This window comes from Danio rerio, chromosome 24, assembly GCF_049306965.1.
Source record: "Danio rerio strain Tuebingen ecotype United States chromosome 24, GRCz12tu, whole genome shotgun sequence".
NCBI lineage: Eukaryota > Metazoa > Chordata > Actinopteri > Cypriniformes > Danionidae > Danio > Danio rerio.
The window spans coordinates 3357236-3381844 of NC_133199.1; the positions used below are offsets into that span (position 1 = coordinate 3357236).

General features: G+C 35.8%; 1 protein-coding gene across 20 annotated transcripts in view; it reads right to left on the bottom strand.

The window, feature by feature from the left end:
• sugct (succinyl-CoA:glutarate-CoA transferase) overlaps window positions 1-24609 on the bottom strand; it is a 301335-nt gene that overhangs the window by 132830 nt on the left and 143896 nt on the right.

Genomic DNA, 24609 nt, shown 5'->3' on the forward strand with positions numbered 1-24609 from the left:
TGTGTTTTTGTGATGGTGCCTTGGGAAACAAATTTAAATGTCCCCGTCTTAATGATTGATTTATTGAAATCATTCAAATGATTCATTCAGAATGGCTGACTCAAACTACACTACCCTATTTCAAACAGTTTTTTATACTATTACATTTGGTTTTTTTTTCCAGTAAAGCACAAAAAGAGAACTGTCAATAATATCCTGGCTCTTTGGTCTTTGTTGTCGCATTTGTAGTTGTACTTTGAATAAACTGTAGTAGACAAGTCATATGGATAACATTGTGGCTAATTTTGCCAGTTACTGTGTTGTTTCTTTTTAAAATAATGAAAAATTGTGGGTTGTTATTTTGGCAATGACACAAGTCTAAGCCAATGATGACAGAGTTTTCATTTTGGACTTAACTCTTCCTTTAATCTACCGAAGATGAAGATGAAAGCAGATGTATATGAAAATAGATGATGTGCCTGAGCTGGCATCTTTTTTTGTTGTTGTTGGGTTTCACTCCCGAGACTCCAAATGCCACTCAAAGTCCAGCGTCGTCCCACCAGCTTTATGTAGTCTGTCAACGCGCATTAGCGTCATTAGCGCTATACGTTCTCATGTCGCTGAGCTGAAGCCAGACAGTTATGTAAGATGATGTCCAGACCACCAGACGTGGACGACACCCCTGCACTCTCGCTCTTTTCTTTTCTCCTCCCCAATGTTTTCCCCTCAATGCTCGGTGTACTTCTCTGACCCTTCTGGGGACAGATCCAGGATTGGAGAGATAGGAGCTCTGCACCATGTCATGCTTTATTTAGAGGCAGTTTGGATGTGCGGGTGTTTGGGACTCTCAGAGGGCCGTCTGAATGATGTGTTCATGGGTTATGGGAGAGTTGAGGATGTGGCTTAAGACACATTCGCCCAATCTCCTGTTCTCTTTCTTCTAGTCTTCTTTTCTTCAAGGCCTTTTGAACTAGCTGTACACTAAAATACTTTTTTGTGGGTGTGTTAGGTATTATTATTGCTTGAAAGTTTTGTACGATCACCAAGGAGGTCTATGGTAAAGTTCATGAGGAACATCAATGACAATGAACATCAATGTTTGCATGGACATCAGTAATCAAACTATTTGCCTTAATCTGACAATAAGTGTTTATATGAGCTGCCGTTTGAATGTTGCTTTCATGATCCCGTTTTACATGTTATAGCACATAATTCGATTAACGCCATTACATCAGCAGGCTATCCACATTCCTTCGGAGTTTCATGTAATTCCAGGCGTGTCCTTTTAATTTTAATTGAGGACTTAATTGCCATAATTGCTGGTGATAGCATTGTGACTTGCATTGCAAATGTGCTTTCTGAAATATTGATGAAATGTGCATTATATGTCAGTGTATTGTACAATATTATTAATTATATTAACAATATTATAAGATTTACATTTAAGATTTGTTATTTAAGAATTTGTCACTTTTTCATTCTGTATTTGACAACTGAGTACAATTGTTGAAGAAAAACCTTAAATTGAATTTACTTTCATTTACTTTTAAGCCCTATCAAGAAGCGTGGGAACCCTGTAGGTACTAATATGTACCTTTACAGGCTGTGTGAAATTTTGCTATTGCACATTGTTGTACTTTAGGTGACAAATTAATCCATGAAAGCTAAACCACTTATTTTTGTTTTTCTTTTGGTAATCTTCAATCAAAGTCTGTCCAGCATTTGGAGTGGCCATCAGTTGATATAATTTTAACGCTTCAGCTACGATTTTTAGCAGTTTGCTATGGGGGAAATGATGCAGACAAAGAAATCCCTGCCCCCCTACTAAATATTGCATTCCAGTTTGCAAGTACACCAACATACTGAAATAAAAGTCTCTGCAACTTCTGATTCATGTGGACTCTAGGCTACAATATGGACCCATTCGAGACTAATATATATATATATTTTATGTATTCTTTACGTACTAATATGTACCTTTACATACAAAAGTGTACCCTTCGAAAGGGTTAAGGCCCAGTGACAGCTCTGCAACCTTTATTTCTGAGTGTACTGACTGCCTCAGATTCTGGCATTTCACTGATGGGTAAATGTGAAAATGCTGCTGCGCTAACTGAATTCTGCCCTTGTGCTGTTTTTGTTAAATGTTAATCCTGCCAAAGACTTCCTTTTAACTAGCTGCTGTGGCAGTTGCTGTAATTAGGAACTTCTAGCTCTCGTAAAACTCTTTTTCACACTCAATTGCATTTATTTCAATTGCCTGCTAACAATGTTTAACAGTGTATCTACATGGGAATTCTGTCATTTGTTTTGAAACTCTAAAGAAAGAAGTATTATAGATGCACTGATATTAATTTTTGACAGATAAAATAACCGATAACCATCGAGATTTGAAGACCGACAGCCATTATAATAGCCAATAAATGTCAGTTTAACTTTTTCAAATATTTCTGCATTATTGCAAGAACAAAAGCGGAAAGAACAACTGAATTTTTCTTTCTTTTTGAAAAGTTAACTGTTTGAACTAGTATTTAAGTATTCTTTTCTATGGCCAACTCTTTTTTAAACAGAAATAAAACGTATAGCCTATAGTCAAGCATGTGAAATGGTTTAACCAGTGAAATATTATTAATTTCTAAGCTTAAAGATATTGCCCTAATTTTGTTGTCGGACTGATAATGATTACATGCCAATTTGTTGTGCATCATATATTATGGCCAAAATGTGCTGGAAATGCTATTATAACAATACAATACTGAAAAACTAACAATTTCTCAAAATTAAACTGGGATAGTTATGCATCCCATGCTTTGCTTATTTTGCAATATTACACATTTTTATGATCTTAATGAAATAGTTCACAGGAAAGTGGGAAAAATACAATGGATGAACAATTTGTGGGGTAAAATTTTTGAGTTCAGGTGTAAAGCATTACAAGTAACGCAAGTTACGTAATAATATTACAAGTTAAGTTACACATTACTTCTACAAGTTAAGTAATAATATCTGAGTTACTTTTTAGTTTAGATAATTCACTTTTTAAAATTATTTGCTTAATTAATTAATTAATTAATTAATTAATTAAATAAGTGTAATCACTTTAAATTAGCTAAGAGAATGAGCTACCTGCAGGAATAGACAGAAACCAAAATGGCAGTGTCTTACATTTCTGGATGGCCGTCTTCTCATCTTTTGAACAAATGGAAGAAACGGGGATTGTCTCAAAGAACAGTGATTTTACTGAACTAATCAGACAAAAATACAAGAGTAGCAAACGTTGCTTTCAACTTTCATTAATCTGTATAAAATGCACAGCATGTACAGCGTCAGGAAGTTCTCAGAGGGTAACATTAATCTATTTTTTAAGGTGTAGGATATACAGTGTGTCGTTAAATGCAGAGCTCCTCTATTAAAAAAAAAAAGAAGAAAAACACCCTGCAAGTTCTGAAAGAGATCAACCCTCACCAAAAGGCCACAACTCTGGCTTCTGATAAAGTGCTTACTCACTTGTTCGTACCAGGAGCTGTAATATGGGAACGGTTAAACCAAGCTGCATCATTGGGCTGCTGGCCGTCCGCACATTCATTCATCTACCTGCGCATCAGCCAACACATCCGCCGTTTGCCTTTGAAATGCAAATTATTGAAGTGAGGAGAGAAAAGTGGAGCTGTTCTGCGGGCCACTTGGATGATGCGCAGCAGGAAGAGTCAGATCGCAGGAATGGACACAGACAGATCTGTGTTACGACTGGAAAGAACAGAAAATGCTAATAGAGGACAGAGGCGAGATAATAAGAGGAAGCATAGAGTCAAAAAGAGAACAGGATAATGATGATGAGTTTTCCAGGGAAAAGCTTAGTAATGGATCTGGTGGGATGACGGTTCTCAGGAAGAACAGAAGGGGGTCTTAACTGTCCCATACAGATGAAGGTGAACCTATGACCAATGAAGCCAGACTGACTTCCAACAAGGATCAGCTATAAGCTTCAGGAATCTGACATCATCTCTGCTGTGTGCGTATGAGAGTGTTTTCCAGCTGTAATGGCTGTTCAGGAACGTTATAAAAGTAATGATGTTAAAATCAGACTTAGGGAGTAAACAGCTAAAGCTGGGCTCACACTGCAAGTTGTAGGCTGATTTATCCCCGATTTACCCCTCCTGACAATCTAAGACAACACAAACTAAAAAATTGTGTCTAGAATCAGCAACATGAGGCCGATCAAATCGTAAACCTCACCCTCAGCTCACAGACACATTAGGGTCATGCTTAATGTTTAGGATTTCAAATGTGGATGGTAACGACTGTGATTTTGTCAGTAGTATCACAATAGTGCAATGCGAAACAATGTGTGTCCGCAAAAAATAAATAAATAAATCTGCTGCATGCACTCAATGTACAGCAGAGATGGAGACGTTTGGCATGAACACCAATGAGTGTAAAACATTTCAATAACACAAGATCTGGGAAGAAACTGCACTGGTTTTAAATTAAACAGCTTCTAGAATACTACACTGAAGAAAATGATTCATCTGACTTACTAGAAGGCCACAGCACAGGGATAAAAAGCCACCGGTTTTCTGACCCCTGAACTATGTCAATAATCCCACCCACATTAAGTGGTACAAAACTACAGGGAAAATGCAAAGCGAGCTGAAAAAAATCAAACTGAAGTGAGCTGTGGCATGCTGAATGTACCACACAGTGGAAAAGCAAACACAGCGTGCTGAAAAAGATATTTACATCAGCAACCTGAACCACAGATATAAGGCAGGTTCATATCATTTTTATTGGTCCTCAATTTTGACCCTACCTAGCAAATGTCACTATAGAAATTCATACCCATAAGAACAGGCAACCTGGTTCGGTTCACTTTCACATGGGAATATTTCTAAATGAATTAAAACCTGTCATGTGAAATAAAGTGATCTCACTGGAAAGAGCAAACTGGTTTGTGTTCCAGGATTCAGCTCGTATCAGTCATCCATCAGAACAGACAGACAGCAGCTCAGTGGGCTCATCATGGCTTTCTTTGAAGCTGCCGTTACATTATTTTATACTTTAAAGGCTTCAGCTATATTATGGACAGATGCTCTGACATGTGCTCTTTGGACCAAATTTTAGCTAATCTTCTCTGGAAAATACCCCATAACTGCTGAGACCACCTCATTCAGCTGATATTAGAATGATGTTCGATGTGGATGCACACATGATTACATTGTTCAAATTTGCCCAAAAGAACTGAGATAAAGGAGAAAATGCATCTAAAATAAAAGTTTAAGAAGTACAAAGCTATTGAAAAAATCACATTAAAGTTGCTTATATCACCTTTCTTTCTGACTTCTTGGCTTGAACTTCAGAAGAACATGTCTACAGGCTAAAACAAATATAGTTCATACCATAGGACATTGGCTGATGATCTTTTATCTGGCTGATTATACGCTTAATGGTTTTCTGTTAATAAATGCTCACGAATAGTGAGTAAACAAAATGTTTAATTTTATTAGCAAGTGTTTAAATATTTAAAAACTTAATGTGTGATTTGAGACACTGACAGGTCATTAAATCATCTCTGAGGCACAAGAACAAAATCTCTTGTTCATCGAATCACTTACTTTTAAGGATTTACAATTAGATGCAATCTTTACAGGCAACAACTCGCACTACTTATGATGCAAATATTTATGCATTAAAGTCTTCACTTTCACATGTTTAAACCTTCAAACTTTTAAACCCTTGAGCATTCATTTGGCAGAATATTGGTGAAAATTCTGTAAACACCTTTCAAGCAAAAATGCAATGATAAAGTGAAGCTAGCGCACACGGTGTTCCTAAAGCCACATTAAACTCAAAGTGCTTGCAAATAGCAGCATTTACTATGAAGCGAGCTGCCCTAAAACATGGTATAATAAACTAAGGAGAAAATTCTGTATTCATTTACTCACTTTTTCATTGTTTCTAACCTATATGAGTTTCTTTTTTTCTGTTGAACACAAAAGAAGATATTTTTAGGAAAGCTACAAACCTGTAACCATTGACTTCCATAGTATTTTTTACTATAAAAAAAAAAAAAATCAATGTTATAGGTTTTCAGGTTTCATCTAAATATATTCTTTTGTGTTCAACAGAAGAACGAAACTCAAAGGTTTGGAGCCATATGATGGAGATTAAATTGAGAGAAAACATTTGTTTTTGGGTGAACTGTCCCTTTAAGTATAAAAGACCAAGATTTGCTCTTCAGACTAAAAAAATTCAATGATACCTACCATACACAGTAAGATTCATAAACATTTGGACATCGATAACATGAATAATTTTGGCTCTATACACCAACATAATAGATTTGGCATTGGCCAAGTCAACCACCTGATCTGAATCCGATTAAGCGTGCATTTTACAGGCTGGGGATAAAACTGAAGACAGTTTCTGTAGAGGCCTGACAGAGCACCAACAGGAATGAAACGCAGTGCCTGGTGATGTCTATGCGTTCCAGATTTCAAGCTGTAATTGACTGCAAAGGATTTGCAACCAAGTATTAAGTAGTGAAAATTTGATTTATGATTATTATTCTGTCTAATTACTTTTGGACCCTTAACAAGTGGGAGGCACAAATGCAAACTGTAGTAATTCCCACATCGTTCACCTGATTTGTAAATACCCCCAAAATAAAGCTGACAGTCTGCAGTTATAGCACATCTTGCTTGTTTCGTTCCAAATCCGTTGTGTTGGTGTATAGAGCCAAAAATGTAAGAATTGTGTCGATGTCCAAATATTTATGGACCTAACTGTATTAATATTTAACAATTAACTCACAGCTGTAATTTAATAAATCACAATATGCTGCTATTTTAGTTACCTTTTGATTAACTGTCCATTCCTATGCAATTTATTTTAGCATTAACATCAATTATAAGCTTTCCATTTCCTGCCAAAGTTCCCTTGAAACAAACCCTGAAACAGCTTTTTCCATGCCAAAGACAATGATAGAAACTGCTTAAAACTATAAAAAGCATCATTCTTCCTGTTCTGAACAGCAGTATGTTCAGTATTAAACATATTTACCAACTAAAACCAAGAGATCTGAGGGAGATTGAAAAACTTGTCATGCTGCATTGCAAGGTTATTAGAGTTAACGAAAACGAACGGAAAAACGAAAACTAAAATTTAAAAACATTTTCGTTCAAATCTTTCTAACTGGATCTTTTAAGAGAATCAGTTAAACTACTTCACCAAATCGAACTGAATCATTTTAATGTATTTGCGGCTCCAGTGAGCTAAAGTCCACAAACTTCTTACATACACAGTACACTGAAATCAGATTGAGTAAGGGTGAACCGATAATACTGTGCATGTGTGATTTAGTGAACTAAACACATACAGTATATAACGGCCTGCTGTCTAAACTTGGACAACTGCAGCGCGGGTAAACCGAGGGCTTTAATGAGAGGATCTGGCAAAATAAAATTAAGTTCATTTCATAACAGAAAATCGTATTGGAATTTAAACAAGTGAATCATGCTTCAGCTGGGTTGCAAAGCGTAATTGTTAGAAACTTTTTCAGATCATGCGATGTTTTAACTGACTAAAAGTATGATTGCTGACTACATATTTTTGATATGTTGAGTCCTAACATGAGAAGATTGTCACAAAAAATCTAAACAAAATAAAATCTAAAACTATCGAAGAATCCAAAACTATTATAACCTTGATGCGATGTTGAAAGCTGCTTTTCAGGCCCTAAAACACCTTTTTCAGGCCAAAAACCGTTTAAAACAATGATACGCATGTTAATTTAACACACGTATAAAACACATGCTAATAACACATGTATAACACAGACTGATTCACTGCACTCAAAAATAACTGCAAATTTCAAAAGCCAATGAAGAAAGTCGTATTCCCAGTAAGCAAATCCAAAACTGACGTCAACAAATGCTGAAATCTACACTGAAAATATTTCAAGAGCAGACGTGATTCTGTCATGGTTGTGAAAGATGAATGGCTGGAAAGTTTTGCTTGTGATCAGCTGAAAATGAAACTGTTCGCCACACATCCTCCCTTTGCAGATCTGGAGGAGACTAGCTGGCGAACTTATAGCTCCTCTTTCATGAATTATTGAATTATTCGGTCAGTGTGACTTTGCTTAAGTATATGATGACCCAGGGTGACGTTAGTAACTCAGAGGATTGACGTGTCAGAGCGAGATCTGAGCGCTTCGTGTGCTTAACTCTATCAGAGCTCACTGACAGAGGACGGTAGGATCAGCTCAGAGGTGTTGATGGCTGATGGATAAGTATAGAAAAAGAAATGGTAATAAAACACTCAAGATATTTGACCCTCAACCACAAAACCAGTCTTATGTTGCTTAGGTTGATCTTTGACAATACGTTGTATAGTCATAAACAGTGCATTACAAGTAACGTGTTAAGTAATAATTAAGTAATAATATTTGAATCACTTTCTAAAAAAATTAATGCGAGTTACTTAAACTGCTGAAAAAAATTGAACGTAGTCATGTTAAATCCCGCATGCAATTAGAGAATGCAGAAACAGACAGAAATAAAGACGGCAGAGTCTTACATTTCTCCGAAGGAAATATTCTCTTCATTTTGAACACATGGAAGAAAAAGAGACGAGGATTATCTGAACAGACAGTGATTTTACTTTTTAATAAGACAGAAAGTACAAAAGCAGCAGACACATTGCTTTAAACTTTCATTAATCTGTATATACAGTAGAGCGGCATGATTCTGGCTAAAATAAGAGAGTGATTTTTTGCTAAAAATAAAGATTACGATCATGACTCTATAGATGTAAAATAAAGGTTAACGAGTGGACTATTGTTATTGTTACTTCTCAAACATATGGTAAAACAACTATAATATTATGTGTAGCTCTACTGTTGGATAAAATGCTAAATATGGAATAGAATACTTTAAATGGTGGACTTGAACAGACTTTAAATTTTTAAACACCTTTAGAAATATGTTTTCCGGGAAAAAAATGTGACGGGTTCAGTATTATTCCCCTCATTGTATATTTGTAAAACCAAAAAACAAACAAACATACAAATTACTCTAATATTGTGGACAGCATATACAACAGAGGCAAGTACATAATAAGTACGTGTAATTAAATAATCTAAAAAATGACAGCAATGCTTTACTTTTCAAGCGGAAAAGTAATTTGATTACAGTAACTAGTTACTTTCAAACTAATGACACTCAACAGTTATGTATATAAGTGTAAAAGTACAGTGAACAATGGTGGACAATGACAAATGTCATTTTTGGGTGAACTATTGCTTATTTTAGTGCAGCAGTAGACCTTACAGCTCTGCTAACCCCAACAAAACCACTTATACAAGGCTAAATAACACAATAAAACATGACTATGTGATACAGCAAACAGCGTTCTGTTATTTTGAGTGCTAACGGGACAAAAGAAAAACACTGAAAATCCTAACGTAATGGCTTTTACATCACTCATGCATTCCTATAATGAAAAATCTGTTGCGACCGCAGGGTTACAATTACATTTCTCTGAACTGTAGAGCGCTTTAACCTCAAACAAACCTCAAAATCGGCAGCCTTTGGAGCAGGCGCTTATAAATTCACAACTTAATCATAACCCAATATTAAATCTGACAGTGGCTTCCGTCTCTTCGGCGGACGGCACTAAATAATCAAACGAAACTGGCAGGAGCACAAAGCCATTTCCAGTTTTTGTGAGACATGTGGACACCAAATCTGAAGCCTGAAGCTTGCGACGTCTGTTAAACTCTCCATAAAGACGCATGTGCCAGCGAGCGCCTGGCACAGCAGCTCCATATGCGTGCCCTGTTGCCCCCGCCGTGTGCTTTAAAAGCAGATCGCTGCAGTAAAAGGCCTGTTTATTTGTGTTTCTCTCACGTTTTAACGGCTGCCTCCGAGGCCTTCTTTCATCCCAGAGAGCTCCTTTCTCTTCCACCGATAGCGGAGCGGTAGTGGCTTATGAGTATAATAAAAAAATAATAAGGCTGAAACGTTGATCGATGGCTTTAATTTAAACATCATACATGTGTTATTTTTGGTCCATCAGAATTTATTACACTCGCACTTTCTGTTTTATGACAGTCGACGCAGCACATACGCCACCTGACATGAAAGTTAAAGCAATCAGCTGCTGCTTATGGATTGCAGAAGGCTTTTACAAGCAGCCAATGGGTGTCACGTTGTCAAACAGTGGTGATATATATTATATATATTCTATATTGTTCGCGTGCTTGAGTTATGGGATTCAGGGCATGACAGTGACTAGCGCAGGCTGGGAGTTGTGTAGAAAATTGGGTTTGTTATATAATGTCAATTACTGTGCTTGTATGGCAGGATAGTGTGGGTATCACTTTTCTACAGTGCTGTTTCACATGTACTTACTACGTACTTCTGATAGTTGTTACATAAACTGGGTGATAGCTAGTTATCCCTAAACCTACTTTCGAACCAACCGAATCCCATCTATAGTTACGGTATATATCCCTGAACTTTCTTATTGAAGTACACTGTTAAGTACACATACAGTACTGTAAAATATAGTGCAACTATTGTATTAATATATCTCTGTGTTTTTTTTTAGCAATTTATTAAACCAAAGGTGTTTAATAATATATCTATTCACATCATTTACTTCTGGCTTATTACCTGCTTATTATTAAGATATGAACCGTTTATCAGCACTTATAAAGTATGATCTTACTGTACATCCATAACCTAATACCTAAACCCAAATACTACCTTACTAGCTGTTAATAAACAGCTAATTAGTAGTTTGTTGAGCTGAATGTCTTAGTTACTGGTTTGTTAATAGCGTAAATTGTACAATAAAATAAAGTGTGACCATATATTTATTGATTTAATTTGACACAAAACTGGAAAAGCACCCAGTTTAGTCATTTAATAAACATATCTAGTACAACTTGTTACAATCATACATGAGAATGTGTAAATACACAGTGGATTAGGATTTATGTATTAACAAATAATTAGCAATTATTTATTGCAATCTAAATTCATTTGCAATTTAGCTGAAAGTCTTTATAAATTATAATAAATAAAACTAAAATCAAATAAAAAATTAAACAAAATAAAAAATTAAAAATAGTATAAAAATAATTATAATTAAATAAAACAATAAAAAAATAAATTAAATTAAAAATTTAAAAATAATATAAAAATAATAATTAAATAAAAAAAATAATAAATTAAATGAAATTACATTAAAATAAAATAAAAAATACATTAACTAAAATAATATGAAAAATATATAATATAATACAATAAATAAATAATTTCAATAAATTTAATAAAAAATGTATTTAATAAAAATAAATCGAAATAAAATAAATTAAACCAAACAAAAAAAAATCAAAATAAATTAAAAACAATAAATAAAATAAAAACAAATTAAATAAACAAAATTAATAAATTAAATTAAATAAATTAAATTCAACCAACCTAAAATCGAAAAAAGAGAAAAAAAAAACAATATAAAAAATATACAAAATAATAATAAAATGATTTTAAAAAATTTAATGAAAATTAAATAAAATAAATGTTATGGGGTAACTATTAAAGGGATAGTTCACTAAAAACTGCAAATTCTGACAGGTTTTCAGCTGTCTTCAAAATATCTTTTTTAGCGTTCAAAAAAATAAAGAAACTCAAAGGTTTGGAACCACTTGAGGGAGATAAAACAGTGAGTAAATTTAAACGTTTGGGTGAACTATCCATTTATACCTGAATTCAAGTTTCCTGAGTTTGTGGTGCTTTCATCTAGAAAGTTGAAACGCTGCACGCTCTGTTCTGAAAACAACGTAATTGTAATGACATAATCCAACACAGACAAGATCGTGAGACCCGAATGGAAGACAGTTCAAATTTAGAACAAATGTATGAGTTTTAATGTGGACGGTGTGGTATGGAAAGTGTGCTTCAGCAGCGGGCATGGAGAAACAATTAGCTAAACCACCAGTCTGTCGGATGAAATACACACTGGCAACCAAGCACTGAAGGGAAAACACAAAATATTCCGCTGCCAATGTCTTACTGAGCTCTTCAAGGTGTGTTTTTGGTCTGCCAGAGCATGAAAAGATCAATCGTACAGTAAATGCTCTTAAAAAAAAGTGCATTTGATATCAATCCAATAATCAAAACACTCAAACACAGGATGCGGTTTGAGATTCATTCAAGACGTGACTTGGCCAAGTGTAAATGTCGTTGGTTGTTCAGGCCACATACAGTACATAAACTTTACATCTCTCAAATGACATTAAGTCAGCATTTTTTGAAGTTTGAGACTTGGACTTTACAGAGGAGATTGTATGGATAAAACAACATAATGAAACTCAAACAGTGATGGTTTAAGTCAGTCTGAGTTTTTAAGTCTGACTGAACAAAGATGATCAGCATTTTTCCGGTGTAAATATGGACACAGATCCACATATAAAAGCTTCAAGAATATGATTAATGGACTTGATAATACACTTTATACTTGAAACCAAGTGGATATTCTACACTACATGACAAAAGTATTGTTGTCAATGCCAGTTAGAGCAGCATATAATAACTTGACTGCCTTAATGTCACTTATTGAACATTTGGAAAACGGCAGAAGGTGGATTTTCCTTGTTGAACTGCATCCCAATCATCACAAATACTGCAGAAGACCCGCATGGAGCCAAGATTCTCACTGAAATCAGTCAAGTTTGGTGGAGGAAAAGTCATGGTTTGGGGGTACATTCAGTATGAATGGGAGAGATCTGCAGAGTGGACGACAACATCAACAGCCTGAGGTATCAAGACATTTGTGCTGCCCATTACATTACAAACCACAGGAGAGGGACAATTCTCCAGCAGGATAGCGCTCCTTCTCATACTTCAGCCTCCACATCAAAGATCCTGAAAGCAAAGAAGGTCAAGATGCACCAGGATTGGCCAGCCCAGTCATCACACATAAACATTATTGAGCATGTCTTGGGTAAAGTTAAAGAGGAGGCACTGAAGATGAATGTAAAGAATCTTGATGAATCCTGGGAGTCCTGCAAGAACGCTTTCTTTGCCATTCCAGATGACTTTATTAATAAGTGATTTGAGTCATTGCAGAGATGTGACGAGACTTCTGTCTAAGCAAAATCAGACTTTACTGTCCTAACTAAATCATTAAAAATCAGGGCATGATCAGATTTTTTTTTGGTCAAAAAAGCATCATCTAGTGGCCTTCGTCTTTCATATAAGCCACTTCTGACACTAAATGATCAACTAGAAGTCATTATTTGTTCTTCCTGAAACTTGTATAGGCAACAAGACTTTTGTCAGGTAGTGTACATGATTATTACTCAGTTCTCAACAAGCAGCATTATTTGTGATTATCTTTATATTCAATTAAAAAAAAAAACAGTAACTTTAGATTTGCCCGTACTGCTACTTTTTTATTAATTTAATTCACCCTTGCTGAATAAAAGTATTAATGCTTTTCAAAAACATGCTGTATAATATTGCATTGATCACAGCATATAATACCAAGGTGAAATGCCTGAGGTCAAAACTGCCAGATGTGGTTTTTGGTCTAAGAATTTGGAGCTTGTTTGCTGCATATTTGCAAGTTGTTTTGTTTTTCCAGAAACCAACATTTTTATGAGTGCAAAAAGTTACAAAACATGCAAACACAAAATATAAAGCATTTAAACAAACAGATCAAACGACACCACTGGAAGCATTATTCACAGACTGTATTCCTCAAGAGATGTGTGAACTGTTTGCTTGCTAATATAAGAACTTTCCTCCAGGGCAGGAAAACAGCTGCAACTTTCCAAAGAGCGCCTATATGTTTTAAACTTTCCAAGAGCTTCAGACGTTGGTTCACTGCAAAATATGCGACCCCAGAAAATTCCTGCACCCCTGTCATCTTCAACATTCAAGCAGGAGTAAGACCTTTAACGCCTTTTTTATTGTCCTGCCAATGATTTGTTTGCTTATTAGGTCATCAAAATATTAGAGAAGTGTAATCACAGGTCATACCTGGATCAGAGTGCCACACTAAACTGTATTCAGCCAGGGCCTATTTAACTAAAGTCCCGAGACCATCAATTATTGGAATGAAAAGCTAATATAGTCCAGATGTGTCCCGCTGGTTTCCAGAAAAGCCAAATAGGAACACAGATTCTTTCTGAGTATTAAACTGATCAGACTAGAGCAAGAAGCTAATTATGGCTAGCTAAAGAGAACGACATGCAAAGTGTATTAAAAGAGGGTCGAATTAAAGGGGTAGCGCACCCCGAAAAAGAAAATTCCATCCTTATTTAATCACTCTGGTATGTTGTGTTGCACACAATTCATTCATGTTGTCTCAACACAAGTCAAATAAGTTGCAAGTTGAATGGATTGAACATAAAACAATTACGTGTTCCTGCAAAAATCTAAACAATTGTTTTGTTTCAGCTCATTTTAAATACGTAGTTTGAACAAGTACCAAAATAATTGTATAGCATTTCTTCCTTCATGATAGAAAATAGACAAATGTAAAATAATAATAATAATAATAACCACACTGTATTTGTTAAACATACACAATTGAATCTAATGAAAACAAGTTCTGCTGTGATTATGCATTCGCTCTGTGGAAGCCATATTAACAGGTGAAATAATATAATGTTGTTTTTTTCCTGAGTATGAACTCACTGCTATGACAATATTCATCAACATATTCACCAATGAATTGCAGGCTTAATAAAAAATGTATTTAAACATAATAATCAATAGTTTGTTTGGATCTACTTATTTAATGCACATTTTGTACCATTGCATTAAAAACTGCTTAATGGAAAAACCAAGTTGTGCATAAATAAACGTTTATCCAATAACAAAACTACAGTACGTACATAAACTACAATGGAAAGTTGAAAACTATAATAATGATACTAATAATAATACTAATAATACCAATAATAATAATAATAATAAATTCCCAGCCATGGTTATTCATTTAATGGCAGTAGTGACCAACATTAAAGGGAAAGTTCACCCTAAATGAAAATTTACTGTTAATTTACTCACTCAGAACAGTTTAAATGATTTCTTCAGTTGAACTGTGGCTCCTGCTGATACATTATGTATGATCTTATAAAGTAGAATATTATAATGAATGTTCTGCTAGATCATACAGGTTCAGTTATCTTCAATATACTGTATTAAGTGGACTCGTTAACACGCTTGGTGTTAATTTTGCATCACTTGAACTTGAGCAAGTTAAGGTTGTGCCAGTCAACTTGTTGCATTTTTTTTCTACAGCAGGGCTTCAGACCATGAGGGTATTCAATCAAGGGTATTTTTTTTCCTCTCACACCTTTTGTATTTTACACCTTTTTTGGGAGAAAGGTCTGGATGCAGACCTGGTGCAGTTTAATCTGAGCTGCTTGCAATGCTTTTTAATGCCCACACCTAACCCCACCACTCACAGTGATGTCACTAGCTCCATTGAGTGCATTGTGTCTGTCAATCTCAGCTTGCATCCTCAGGGCTGCATCCAGATACCATTGGGCCTACCCTTTGTTGTATTTTGTACAAAATGCACTTATATTAGTGGCATTTATATTTCCCGCATTTGCACTGTATGTAATGTGTTTGAGTGCAAATGTAACTTTATTTCAAGAAAAAATAATAATTGTGTTGGCTTGTGATGCACGTTATGGATGTTTATTAAAAACAAGTCATGCAATTTCAACTGTTCTGGACCTTTGACCTTAATAAAAATTCAGATTTGGACCTTTTAATGTACATTGAGAACCCCTAAACTAAAGTTTTAAATTGCATATTTTTTTTGTCAAACAAAAAATAAAAAAGGTAGATGGCATTAGAACAACACAAGCATACAAAACTGATTTCTTGCATAAATTATGCCTTTTAAACCAGAATCAAATCTTAATATGATCTTAATATGTGTTTTTATTATGGTCTATATCATATAAATAAACTCCCAGGAACATTCTGTCAAGTCAAAAGATCACAGATAACGTTAGATTTAATAACGTAAAAGGCCATCTCATAGAATTTTAGGAGATCCCCCCTAGTGCTCAATTTTTGACTCCTTGCAAATGTGTCACTCTAATGATTTCAATGAATCACTTTTACAACAGTTTACAACCCTGATTGCGCTGTAATCCAAGTTGGAATTTGATACAAAGGCTTGCCTAAACCAGCATCATTATATTCCTTACAGATGGCACACTTAAGCTCCTGTTACATCTAATTGCAACCGTATGAAGGCGATGTGTCATGAGTGCATCAAGACTTTGACCTGCCAGGTGTTTTGAGTACCGCTGCATGAATCCGGTTTGGGGTTTGTGTATGGTACTGCCAATGTACTTTTCTCTTTCATGTCGAAATTGGCTTGCATATGTGCTGTTTTTTTCCCCCACATTTTTTGTTGATCAAGCGATTATGCAATGATGTGAACGTTTTATTTTTTCCTCTTTACTTGTGGCATGAACAAAGCATACAAAACCTCCACCTACTTTTGCTCCACAAATAAAGCAGTTTATTCCTAAATCATTTAAATTCAATTTTACTTTTCCACACAGTGCACAACTAGATTTTTTAATTAAGCAAATTAATTAATGTCTAAATTAAGTTAAGGTTACTGAAGTTATTGTGACAATGAAATGATTAATTAGGTGATGTTGAGCACTGATGATTAACACTTACTGTTAATAAACAGAAATACAAAAGAGAAACACAAAACTACAACTGACTTCAGTCAAAGCCTTAGATGAAATCAGCTGAAATATAATACATTGAATCTCTCAAAATCTCAGCAGAGGATCATTAAAAAACTCCACAAACAGCAGCTTTACTTATTACCATCCTGTCTGCCCTTATTTAAAGAGGGACCAAATGCTCTCTGAACTGAGTCAATTTTGCTCAGAGGATTTTGCTGTGAATATGTAATCACTGCTCGTTCATAATGTGTGGATCTATTGAGATAAAAAGCAAACATGAGTGGTGTGACTTAATCTTAATCCTTTTAAAAAGCAGGAGTCAGCTTCAACTTCAACCACAGCCTTACATGCTGAAATAAAATATAATTGTTAGATACAAATACTTAAATTGTTAGATACAAATACTTAAATCAAATTTAAAAATACACACACTATAAAACTCAACAGTCAACTTTATCAAATTAAATGAGTGTCGTCAACACAAAATTGACTGAAAGTTAGTTCTACTCATTTGAAAAGAGTTTTGAACTCAGTGTTGAAGGTAATGAGTTAGGTTAAATACCTCTTTACTTTAACTTAAATAGAGCAAGTTAACAGTACTCATAAATATTAGTTTTTTTTACTCAAATGGTTTGTAGCAATCAGTTTCCTCAAATGGTTTGAGTTGCCTTAACTTGAGTTTCACAGTACTCGGTTGGTTTGAGTTCTGTTCATTTATTGGCTTTTACTGTGCTCAAATTGCTTCGTTTACTCAAATGGAGTAAGTGCACAGTACTCATTAGGATTAGTTTTTGAACTTAAACGGTTTGTTGCATAGGTTTCCTTAAATGGTTTGAGTTACCTTTATGTTTTAGGTTTTACAGTATACAGACAAACACACACAAGCTACTAAAAGTAAATAAAAGCACTATGTATAATTAAAAAAAATACAGTTTGATTAAACCAATCATTTCTTTCTGATGTAGTTTTCCTTTGTTCAGTTTTCCCGCCATTATTAGTGCTGTTGCATTACCTGTTTCCCATTCACTGTGTATGCACAATATTTCAAGTTAGAGTTGCCTGTCTGGATGACTGTAGATCATTAAACTTTTCTGTGGATTTATCTTTCTGTCTCTCATGCACTCTATCTATGATCTATCCCTGACAAAATGTCAAAACCAGTAAATGGCATGAATATTTTCTGAAATACAGTAGTCCATCAAAGCAAAAGTGAAACCAGTATACGACTGACACTATACGGCATTACTCTTTAAGCATTATTTGGTTTTGCCATAAAACATGTAAAAGTGTTCACCTGATGGATACATTTGCGTATTAAATTTCTCCGTGACTTACAAGTCAAACAATAAGAACACAGAACACATGTTTGTTTGGTGTCATTAGTCATGTCGGCAAGAATAACGGCCTGGAATAATGAAAAGCCAAACCGGGACGAACTGAAATACAGCTCCTCCACTGCAGCTCCTGAACGAACGCCAACCGTAAAATATTTGTCCAGAGGAAAACTTAAAAGTGCTTTTAATAATTCCAAAGCAAATGCAACTGATATATGTTCCTAAAGAATATAAACGATTCTCAGAAAGGTGATCTCGCTGGACAGACGACCACTCTTCCCCATGACGCCAACTGATACTTCCTATTACATCTCCAAAGGCCTACAGGCAACGTACAGCCCTAGTTGGAGGAAAGCCCTAGAGAAACGTTTGAGGTCAAACCGCGCTGTAGAAACATCCAATTTACCGCACGCATTTCCTTAGCCTTCCGTTTGAAACCCATCGACATGGCAAACGGCCCGCAGACGGCTGTGTTGACCTTAGCGAAGCTCCGATGGGATTGAGGAACGTTCAGGAACTCCGACGTCAGCCCTGATCAAGTGCTTCACAGCTTCTCACCTCTCTCTACCAAAGCAGGAACCGGGATGATTTTTTGCATGAGCCAGCAGCTGAATGTGTGTCTTGGCACGAGCCTCGGACTTTATGGCCGACTGGAAGACAGCTGTCTGAAGCAGCATCAGAGTAACAGCACCACGCTGAGGGAAACGGGTTCAACTGTGTTCAATAAGGAAGCTTTTGCTTTTGATTAATGACCATCGCATACTTTAAGACCTGGTTAGGATATGCTAGAATCAATGACGGAATAAAATTTCTTTAACTGAATCGATTCTCTAAAGCTCAGAATCAAATCTTTACTCAAATATTAGATTTTGATGGTTGCGATGGTGTGGGAATGAGTTAGAAACAGAAAAGTGTTGGCAGGTGCGTGTGTGTATTCAACCTAATTTGCTTGAAAGGGTTCCCACGCTTTCATGGACACCAGATTCAAGAACTTTTTAAAAGCATCACTAATTTAAAATCAAGCACCGTTGTAATTCATTCCCCAGCACAAGTAGCTCCATTAAAGTCTTTACTGTACTTCATTTACTTACAATAATTATTTCATTCATTCATTTTCTTTTAGACTTAATCCCTTTATTAATCAGGGGTTACCACAGCGAAATGAACCATCAATTTATCCATTATATGTTTTATGCAGCGGATACCCTTCCAGCTGCAACAAATCTATACACACTTATTAGAACACACACTATGGACAATTTAGCTTACCCAGTTCACCTATAGCACGTTTTTGAACTCGTGGGGGAAACTGAAGCACCCAGAGGAAACCCACGGCAACATAGGGAGAACATGCAAACTCCACACAGAAATGCCAACTGACGCAGGCGGGGCTCGAACCAACGACCTTCTTGCTGTGAGGCGATTGTGCTACTCACTGCGCCACCGTGCTGCCCTTACATTTTATAATACGTTAAAAAATATAATTTTAGTCAATTTTAAAAAGCTAGAGTGTTTTGAAAAGCCTTGTTAAAAAAAACTTTATTAAAACTTGTTGAATTCAATGTTGGTGATATTCAAATGAGGTTTCTGAAATATTGACGTAATGTGCATAATTTTTCTGTGTTATTGTGCACAACCTGATAAAAGATTTGTCGGCTATCCAAGTTTTAGGAACAACAAATAATAACTTGTAGTTGATCATTTGGAAAAGTGGCAGAATGTAGATTTTTCTGATGAATCATCTGTTGAGCTGCATCCCGATCATCACACATACTGCAGAAGACCTACTGGAATCTGCATGGAGCCAAGATTCTCACAGATTTCAGTCAAGTTCGGTGAAGGAAAAATCATGGTTTGGGGTTCCATTCAGTATGGGGGTGTGCGAGAGATCTGCAGAGTGGATGGCAACATCAACAGCCTGAGGTATCAAGACATTTGTGCTTCCCATTACATTACAAACAACAGGAGAGGGACAATTCTCCAGCAGGATAGCGCTGAGTCACATTCAGACTTTACTGTCCTTATGAAATCATTAATAATAAAGGCGTGATCAGATTTTATTTTGGTCAAATAAGCGTAATCTAAAGGCCTTTGCCTTTCATATAAGCCATTTCTGATACCAAATGACCAACTAGAAGTCAAGTTATTATTTGTTCTTCCTAATACTTGTATAGGCACCAAGACTTTGGTCAGATAGTGTAGTTTAGGTCACAAATTAAAATATTAACAGACCATTAAGTAACACTACCATATTAATAAACTACTACTTAGCCGTTTACTGAAAGTAAGGTAGAATTTGGGTTAAGGTTTTGGGTAAGATTGGGCTTGTAGAATAAGATCATACTTTATAACTAACAATGAACAGGTAAATTCTTAATAATAATAAGCAGGTACTGTAATAAGCCAGTAGTTAATTGCATGAATTTTGACCTAAACTAAAGCATTATCAGAAATTATTATTTTTTATTATTATAGTTATTACACTTTTGTACAAACTCACAGATGGGCTGATACATGTTTACCAATTTCTGGTTAAAATATGAAGTTGTAAAAAAAAATGAAGACATATGAAAAAATGTAGGTAAAGAACTATTTAAGAATTGGGTTGAGGATCGTCTATAAGAACCCCATTGGGCACATGTGTGATTTGACAATATGCACTTGTCAGCAATGCTGAAGCTGGATTTGCTTACTGCGAACGCATCCAAGTGTACAGGTATTACAAGAATTCAAGGTCTCTCATCATCAGCCAATTCCAGAAAGGCTTATAAACCATGAAGAGCTCCATCATTTATGGATGAGATGTGTGATGAAAGGACACACATATGCACATCTATAGATGAATCTGTTAGGCGTTGAGCCAAATCTGGCTCTCAGATAAGGTGGAATTTTTACAGCTATATAAATGCTGTGAAGAAAGGCATAAATCGTATTTGAGCCCAATGAACGTCAATGTTTGGCGTATACAATGACCATAATGTAACAAAAACTGATGCAGCGAGTACATTTTAAAAGTAGAAAAGTAACAAAACAAATGTTGCTCAGGGGAAAGGGAGGGAAAGCCCTCCGTCAAGCCAAACTTCCTCAAGTCAACGTGCCCAAGAAAACAAAAATGGCTGAATGTGTCCAAGAGGCCATAGCACAGACAGGATCTACCTAATGTTTACACAGGTGGGCTTCTATTCAGCCATGTGGTTGGCAAAGAGAAAGGCAGGCTGGGAGAGGAGAGTGTGATAAAAGTCAAGCTGAGAGAGACTGGGAGATGGAGGTAGAAACAGAGGACGGGAAGAAAGTGGTGTTGTAACAAAAACAGCTACAAGGAAGACTGATTGATTCTTTGACAAGAAGTTCACTGGAAGAGGATTGTTCGGTGCTCTTTATTACAAAGTACCAAACACAAGAGAAGATAAATCTTGATTAAGGCTGCCCGCACTCAAGAGTCAAACTGATAAGAAAGAAGAAAGAACGATTTTCTTAGTCTTCCAGTACAAATATCAAAGCAGGTGCATGAAGCAATATTTAAAAATTGTTTATGAAAACGTCCAAAAAAAACCCCCACAGCCAATCAGCAGTAAAGGGTGTGTCTAGCAGTGATAGCAAGGTTATCAAAAAGGGATGAGTTCCTAAAATGTACATTCACATGTATTCATTCAGCACATGCGTTTATTCAATTGCAACTTAAAGTGAGGATTAAAGAAGCACTTCAAATAGTTAGTCTCCTCTAAGGTGAGAGTCTTTTATATACAGGTGGTTTGTCAAATCCACTCACCTGGGGTTTATAATATGTTGCTGTCAATCATCCGATTAGAAAAACAGAACAAAAAAAACTAATTACTGTAGGTGCCCTGGTGTAAAGAGCCACTCAAAGCCAAGACTCAAAACATAGTTGTGAGGTAGTCCTGGAGTCAAGAGGGGATTAAAGTGTCTTTGAAGTGATACTAATAAAGGCATCAGGATCAGAATTTAAAACAATAGACATGCAGAAACTGACAGTATACTCGGATACTGAAATGTTGAATTGCCAACAACAATCATTCAACTTCACAAAGACATCAGGGAATTATAGCCCTATAGGCTGGCACTTGGCACAAGTCCTCTCAGCTTGAATAGGCATGACGTTTCTTTAAACTCCTGCCAGGTGTTGGTGTGGAGAAAGAGAACTGCCCTCTTCATCAGTAAGTGACTATCTGTGCTGCCTCGATTCACTTCAGAGAAAGTTCCTTTGAAATCTCCAATTACATGCTGAGATTCTCTTCTCTGCACCCGTGACAGAGATTCTGCCAAGTAGGACGTATCTTTTGTTGGTCCTGGAACATTGTAACTGTCAAACACAGTCCGTACCTATCCATAACCCTAATCCTATCAATTAACTGCCCCTAAAATCCCAGAGATCTGATTGGTTGATGGAGATGTTAAAAAAGACCAACACGAATGCTGATCTAGAAACCTACTTGGCAAATCACGGTAAGCGTTATGCATGACCAATGACAATCTCAGAACTGAAGGCCAATAGTGGCTCAATGCTTTATTTTACGTGGGCCACACTAAATGTCTAAAATATAAAGTATATGGCCCACAAACGTGTTTAGTTTATCCCATTTCGAATCCCTGACTCCAAACACCAGTATTCAATAGCTCTGGAATGTGTTTACGTGCGACGTTACGTTTTTGCTGTAGATTAAACAACAAGGCTACCAAAGGTAATTCAGCAAAATATTAGTATTAGAAATAGTTATTGGAGAGAGACGAGTTTAAAAAGGCACAAGACCATTTCTGTTCTTATTTAATGGAGAGAAGCCGTTGTGTCTCATTTAGAGGGAAACAATATTATTTATGTCAAAGTTATGAGACAGTAAAAAGTTAAATATGGCGTACTTCACAACTTGACCCAGGAGTAAAGGCAGGGCTTTTGGCACACAGCAGAGTACATTCATAGACTGTAACAGTCTAAGAGCAGGCAGTAAAAGAAAGGTTTATGAAGTTGGATGAGAGAATTAAGACTTCAGGGATATTATTTTCTGATTATATTGCAGCTGACGCTTAATATTGTCATAACTGTATCATAATTGTTTCTTAGACTACTCCGTTAGTTTGAACTTTTGTGAGGAGACAGACCCACAGTTAGGATGTTTTGACTTGAGCAACCTCCCAAAACAGTTGAGTAACACCTTAGCAACCATGTAGAAACCACCCTCCAAAAAAGATCTACGTACGAACTTCAAAGCCAAGCAATTTCATCCAAACTAGATAGAAATCGATCTCACAGCATTCTAGCACGGTATATAAAAAACAAATCCAAACAAAGTCAACTGAAAATGGGGAACAAAACTAAACCAAAATCAAAATGAAGCAGTGCAAAACTGAAAACAACTACAAATCAAAACACTTTTAGCATCTGAATAGTTTGTAGCTAAAAAAAGAAACAAAAGTAAGACAAAATAGACGAAGCATTCATAATCTAAGATGAAACCCACTGGAATGTTAAATAAAATAATGGCTGCCTAATGTGTCTGTTCACTGTTCACTGATATTTCATGAGTATTGAACATGTCACAACCTTCACCTCTCACTTTCTTTCACTTACAAACAATAAAAAAATTAAATGCAGCAAAACAAAATGAAACAAGAACACTTTAGCTCTGGTTATCAACCAAAACACACTAACATCTTGTGTGAGGGCAACTTACCCAGAGCATCTTGGCCTCAATCACACTAAAGGCACAAAGAAACTCCATAGAAACCAAGTGAAACCACTAGCAGCAATGCTCAAGCCATATTAGAAACCAATTATCTAAGCTCTGGCAACAACCCAAAAAATAAGCATGGTGACAAAGTACAGCAAATGGGAGATTGGTGTCTTGCTCAAGAGCACCTCAGTGACTGTTATATTAAGGGTAGCGAAAAGCATTGTTCATTCCCTTCCTCTACGTAAAGTACGTTTTTTGCCAGTATTGACAATCAAAACTCATCACAAATCCACCCATTTGGGCAATGCTCGCCAACTCTAGCATCTTAGTATTTTATATACTGTATAAGTTTCTATCAATAAGCAATCATTGCTGATGGAATGTTGCACTTACATCACTCAACTAAAGACTTTCTCAGATGTCATTTCAAGAGAATAATCAGTAGTAAAGAGAAGTTTCAGCTGAAGTCAGTACCATCTTCAGGCGTCAGTATCATAGTTCTGCTTTAAGGCAAACCATCTAACGTATTTAGATACATCTTTGAATAAGCTTTTCTCCTAAACAAAGACATCATAAATGGCCACTAACATATCGCATAACATTGCACATGAAAACTAGAGATTGACACACTACTTGCAGGCAAACAGACCTGGTTTATAGCCTAGAATGTAAGTAGATACTGTTTTTGTTTACACAGTGTAGAGTAATTTGACTATTGACCTATTTTTCATCATGTGAATGAATCATCAGTATGCAATAAAACTACTCGTATTCCTGTTTAACTGTACTGTATGGATTAAATAACTGCCTGAAGAGATCTCTCTCTACACAGCTTGAAATGATTGGAATAGTCAATTAGTGT